We start from the raw sequence: 6589 nt of genomic DNA, 5'->3' as shown, positions 1-6589 counted from the left end.
ATAAATTTTAAATTTTTTCACTTAATTTTTACGATTTAACTTTGCAATTCACGAATCTGCACCTTTTATTTTTAAAAATTCATAACTTTTACGAGAAGAAGACTGAAAGTCTACAACAATTTTTACAGTCTTCACAATGGTAAGAGATATGTGCTGTAAAAATTTCAGAAAAAAAATATTAAAATGGAACAGAGTTGTAGCGAGTTACCGTGATTTCATTTTTTTTTTTTTTTCATTTTTAGGTTCAAATTCCCATTTTGACAAATTTGATTTTTTGATAAAAAATTAAGTAATCGTGTGGGGAAGAAAATAAATATGTTATTTTAATTGCCTATTTGTCTAATTTATAAAATTCATTTAGAGTTTTCAAAAAGCGTATACACGGTGAAATTTTTTCTAAGACCAAAACGAACTAATTTTTTAAATCCGGGCCTGATTTTTTTCTAGTTTGAATAAATCAGTTGATTGGGTGGTAACATAAATTAAATATTTGTTCAAAAAAAATTAATTTTTGTAATAAAAGTTAATTTTTTTAAATGTATGGTTCACTTTACCAAACTTTTAATAATTATTCATAGTCAAATTTGATTTTTTTTATAAAAAATTAAGTAATCGTGTGGGGAAAAAATAAATATGCCATTTTATTTGTCTATTTGTCTTATTTGTAAAATTCATATTAGAGTTTTCAAAAAGCATATACAGGGTGAAATTTTTTCTAAGACAATACGAACAAATTTTTTAAAGCCGGATCTGATTTTTTTCTAGTTTAAATAAATCCGTTGATTGGGTGGTAACATTAATTAAATATTTGTTTAAAAAAAATTAATTTTTGTAATAAAAGTTAATTTTTTTAAATCTGTGGTTCACTTTACCAAACTTTTAATTCATCGTCAAATTTGATTTTTTTATAAAAAATTAAGTAATCGTGTGGGGAAAAAAATAAATATGCCATTTTAATTGCCCATTTGTCTAATTTGTAAAATTTATATTAGAGTTTTCAAAAAGCTTATACAGGGTGAATTTTTTTCTAATACCCAAACGAACTAATTTTTTTAAAGCCGGACCTGACTTTTTCTAGTTTGACTAAATCAGTTGATTGGGTGGTAATAGTGTAACGATTGCCAAAATAAGAGACACATCGATCTGACCGTTCAAAAATCATGACGAATACAAATTTCTGTCAAAATGCGAAACTCGCCCTGTATATTATTAAGCAAGGGGAGCAGACACTTTTTAATGGTCATTTGTTATTCCCCATAGGAGCCTCTATACGAGGTAGGAGTATGTACAGTTCCTCATGACTCACCCTGTATACAGATTGGCCGGACGAAATGGAAACAGAGGCATTTTCACAAACTACATTTTTTGAAAAAAATTTTTCATTAAAGAGGGAAAAATGTTTCCAGTATTTTTGATTATTTTACTTTCTACCCTAAGCCAGAGTGAGTATCATCCCAACATTTTTTTAATGGCAATGGGGAGAAAATAAAAAAATCGTTTTAAACACTTGCAACTCCCTTTACATCATTCTTTACATTTTTAAATTCGATCGTATATTTTATTGTATTTATTTAAAAAACATATAAAGAAAAAGAAGAAGCTGATAAAATTGTGGGCACCAGCCTTCTTTTGGTTAAGAAAATTCTAGAGGGTGATGTTTTTACCCTCGGAATATAAAATTCTGACTGTTTTGTGTGTTTTATTATATACATAATTTGTTTGTAGGGTGTGTCTTTAACGTAGATTTATGTGTATGTATTGCGGGTTGCATATGTATTGTGTAAGACTATAAATAGTTGTACAATGAAACTTCTTTATTAAGGATTCATTTTTAAATTCATTTTTTTTCGAATCCTCGGAAACCTAATAGGTATTTTTGAAAAATTTAAACGCAAAATGAAAGACTTTATTACCGAGGGCCGAGAGTCCTTTAGAATAAATAAAAAATTTCTTTTGAATGAAATATTTGCAATTAAAAATCACACTAAATTTTCCCTTTTATTTTCACCCCTGTAACTTGTTAAAATAAACATTATAGAAGTTTTCAGGGACTTTCGGCCCTCGATAAGATCGTTTTTTTTAACTCCTTTATTCTGCAATCTATCAGTAATGACAATAAGCGTCTTTGTTGATAAATAATTATGACATGTACATGATGCTCCATTAAGCACCCTGTTTTGTAATGTAGCTATTGCTAACTTTGTGGCATTACCTCTAATATTCACAATATGTTATTATTTACAAAGATATGTACATTACTAATTACTTAAACCTATTAATTAAGTCTCTTGGTTTGAATTTTTTTAATCTTCTTTCTTCATGTTCATGTAAGTCTTCAAACAACCGCTTGGCTAACTCGTTAGGATGTTCAGACACTCTTTCGCGATATGTTGCACTATATTCACTTATCACCTCTTGCACTGTTGGAACTGCTAAGTCTCGTTGGATCACGTAGTTGGGTACGTAGTATGGAGCATCAAGAATGGCTTTGTAGACCAGTAGTTTATTTTCTAGAGACAATTTCGAGTTTCTGCAGATAATCCAATATAGACGGCTTAGTTTTAGTCCTAACTGTTTGCGTTTAGTGAAAATATGTTTTCGCCATGTTAGTCTTCTGTCTAGGTTGATTCCCAAGTATTTTACATCTTCGGCTTGAGGTAAATTGTTGTTGTTAAGTTGTACTGGTGGGCAAGTTTCTTTACGGAGTGTAAATGTTACATGTGTAGATTTTAGTTCGTTAGCTTTCATGCGCCATTTCGACAGCCATTTTTGTATCTTGTTAAGGCAGATTTGAAGTTGTCTTGATGCAATCTTTGGGTCTTCGTGTGAAGAAAGAGCAGCTGTATCGTCCGCAAATGTGGCTATTGTAACCGTCGGTGTAGTAGGAAGATAGGAAGTGTAGAACAAATACAGGATAGGTCCGAGTACACTGCCCTGTGGTACCCCTGATTTTATGGCGTTCAGAGAAGAGTATTCTTGATTTTGTCTGACAAGGAAGTGTCTATTGGTTAGGTATGATTTTAGTAACAGGAAGTGGGGATATGGAAGTAGCTTCTTAATTTTGTAGAAGAGTCCAATATACCAAACTTTATCGAATGCTTGTGACATATCAATAAATGCAGCAGAACAAAAACGTTTTTGTTGGAAGTCATCGTTAATCTTGTTAACTATTCTATGTACTTGTTCGATAGTGCCATGTTTGTTTCGGAATCCAAATTGGTAGTCTGGAATTAAGTGCATCATTTCTGTTATCGACTTCAGCTTTTTGACGTATATTTTCTCGAAAATTTTGGAGATAGTTGGTAGCAAGCTAATAGGTCGATAAGAGGTAACTTCTTCTAATTTTTTGCCTGGTTTAGGGATCATTATTATTTGTGCTACTTTCCAGATCTTTGGGTAGTACCCTAGTTTGAGGACGGCATTGAAGATATATGTTAGTAATTTAAAGCATTTGGGTGTTGATTCCTGAAGCACTTTTCCTGTGATAAGATCATATCCTGGTGCTTTTTTAATGTCAAGTTCATTCATTATTATATTTCTGGTTTCACTTACTAGAATTTTTTTTACAGGCAAGTCCATTTGGAAGGGTACATTAAGTGTTTCGTCTATTTCATTATCTTCTGAATGCTGCTCTGGATCGTATGGATGGAATACTTTTTTTAAGTGTTCAGTAAAGACTTCTGATTTTTCTTTGTCATTTCTTGCCCATTTATTTCCGTTTCTAATTGGAGGATTAAACTGTTGAGGTTGTTTAAGCTTTTTGTAGCCCTGATAAGATCGTAAGTAATCTTTCATTCTGTGTTTAAATTTTTCAAAAATATTTATTAATTTTCTCAGGATCCAAAAAAAAAATAAATACCTTTAAAACACATTGAAAGTTTTGGCATGCGTCAAAATTTTGCATTTTGCTCCCTTCCCATTAATGAATACAAGGATTTTTTTTGTTAATAACAAATATATTATTTTACACTATTTAATAGATATATTCAAATCATATATCAAATCACAATAGTTTTATCGATGGGATTATCTAATGATTTTAATAAAAAAAAATAAAACAAGAAGTAAATAATCTACATTGAAATAAAAATGATTGCACAATATTTTACGTTACTTCTATTAATTTATTTTTTATAGCCTATCACAGATACTCAACAAAGCTACTTTAGGAATTATACATAATATTATTTAGTTTATGTAATAATAATAATTATTTATCGCCCACGTTCCAATCATTACACTTTACGTTCGGTGATTATTAGGTGAAATTTTATAAATGAGATTATTCGTAAATTATGCTAAATTTTCAATCAATTCATACTTTTTAGATAATAATATTCTCTTTTTTTGCAAATCTCTAATTTAACAGATATTCTATGTTTTTACTAGTCGCCAAAAATAAGGAAATTTTACGTAAATTTTAGTTTCGTTTTTAATATTCCTCTTTTTCACATGATTTAATTTATGTACAAGATTATCTACCTATAATTTTATTGCATCGTTTTATGCTTCTAATGTTTAATGTCTATTTTAAGGGGACAAACCCCTTAAATATTTAAAAATAAATTAACAAAAGCCGTTAGAATATTTATAAAAGTGGCACAATGGATATTATAAAAAACAATAGTATTTGGTGGGTCTGGTGGGATAATATTTGTTTTTTAGCGCAGACTCGATTCTAGGAGGCATGGGATTTATACGATCAGGAGCGTCATTTGACGGGATCAGGGGGGCATTTGCTCCCCCCCCCCTGGCCCTGAAAATGACTGAAAATTACAAAAAAATACATCAATTTTATTACTATAGTATTGTATAATGTATTGTATATACAGGGTGTCCCGAAAAGATTGGTCCTAAATTATACCACACATTCTGGAGTCAAAAATAGTTTGATTGAATCTAACTTACCTTAGTACAAATATCCTCATAAAAAAGTTACAGCCCTTTGAAGTTACAAAATGAAAAACGATTTTTTTTCATATATCAAAAACTATTAAAGATTTTTTATTGAAAATGGACATGTATCATTCTTAAAACAAAATTATAGTGAGATTTGTCCACCCCATAATAATTTTATGGGGATTTTGATCCTTGAAACCTCCCCAAACTTTTATGAACGTTCCAATTAATACATTATTTTGGTACCATTAGTTAAACACAACGTTTTTAAAACTTTTTTGCCTCTGATTATTTTTTCGATAAGTGAGTTTTTATCGAGATGCGGCTTCTTTTTTAATATATTTACATAAAAATTTTATGGGAGTTTTGTTCCTTTAAACCCCCCAAATGTTTGTATACGTTCCAATTAAACTATTATTTTGGTACTGGTACTATTAGTTAAACACAGTGTTTTTAAAACTTTTTTGCCTCTTAGTATTTTTTTGACGTCACCTTTTATCGAGATGTGGCTTCTTTTTCAAAATATAACTAAAAATGTAAATTATAAATAGATTTTCAAATTATTAAGAGGTCTCTATAATCGTACTTAACCATATACAGATATGTGGTGGATTCGATAAATATTCAAAATATCTCGATATACACTGGTTTATCGAAAATGTCCTAAGAGGCAAAAATGTTTTAAAAACAGTGTGTTTAACTAATGGTGCCACAATAATAATTAAATTGGAACGTACACAAAAGTTTTGGAGGGTTTAAGGGAACAAAACCCCTATAATTTTTTATGGGGTACACAAATTTCACTTTAATTTTTATTTAAGATGCTGCTGCCGTAAGAATGCCACATGTCCATTTTCAATGAAAAATCTCTTAAGAGTTTTCGATATATGAAAAAAAATTGATTTTCATTTTGAAACTTTAAAAGGCTGTAACTTTTTTGTGTGAACTATTGTACATAGGTAAGTGAGGTTCAATCAACCTATTTTTGATCTCAGAATCTGTGGTATAATTTATGACCAATATTTTCGGGACACCCGTATAATGCTTGCCCCTCCCCCAATCAAAATTTTAAATGACGCCCCTGTATACGATATGCCAGATCTTCTGGTGTAATAACTCTAAACAAGTTTTGTATAATAGTTTCTATTAATGTCCTCTTCTTAGTTGGGTTTCGGCGTGAAACTAACACTTTCAGCCTTGGTATCTTAACCAAGGACCTTAACCTTAAAGTCAAAAGCAATTGTCAGTAGTAATTGCACAAGAGTTCTGAAATTATTGAATTTTTCCAGAGTGACACTTTGACAGTTTTAATTTCACGAGCCGAAGGCGAGTGAAATTATGTCAAAGTGTCACGAGAGCAAAAATTCTATATTAATTTCAGAGTTCGAGTGCAATTTGTTGCGATTATTTCATGAATAAAACTGTTCAAAACCAAAATTTTATTGCAATTTATTTATGTAAGTACAAATTAGTACCATTAAACACACAGTTTTTATAAATATTTGACGATTGAAAGTCATCACTTTTATAATTTTTAAAACATTAATTGTCATTAATGTCACTGAATGTATTTTTTCGTAGCAACTAAGGGCATCTGACGTAATATACTTAACGACGGGAGATTATCAAAAATTATCGATTTAATTCAGATTTCTGTAGCTTTCTATTGGTCAGAATCTCCTATGAATGA

The sequence above is a fragment of the Diabrotica virgifera genome, chromosome 7 (genome assembly GCF_917563875.1).
Source record: "Diabrotica virgifera virgifera chromosome 7, PGI_DIABVI_V3a".
NCBI lineage: Eukaryota > Metazoa > Arthropoda > Insecta > Coleoptera > Chrysomelidae > Diabrotica > Diabrotica virgifera.
The sequence above is the reverse complement of the archived record's forward strand: the minus strand, read 5'-3'. Positions refer to the sequence as shown.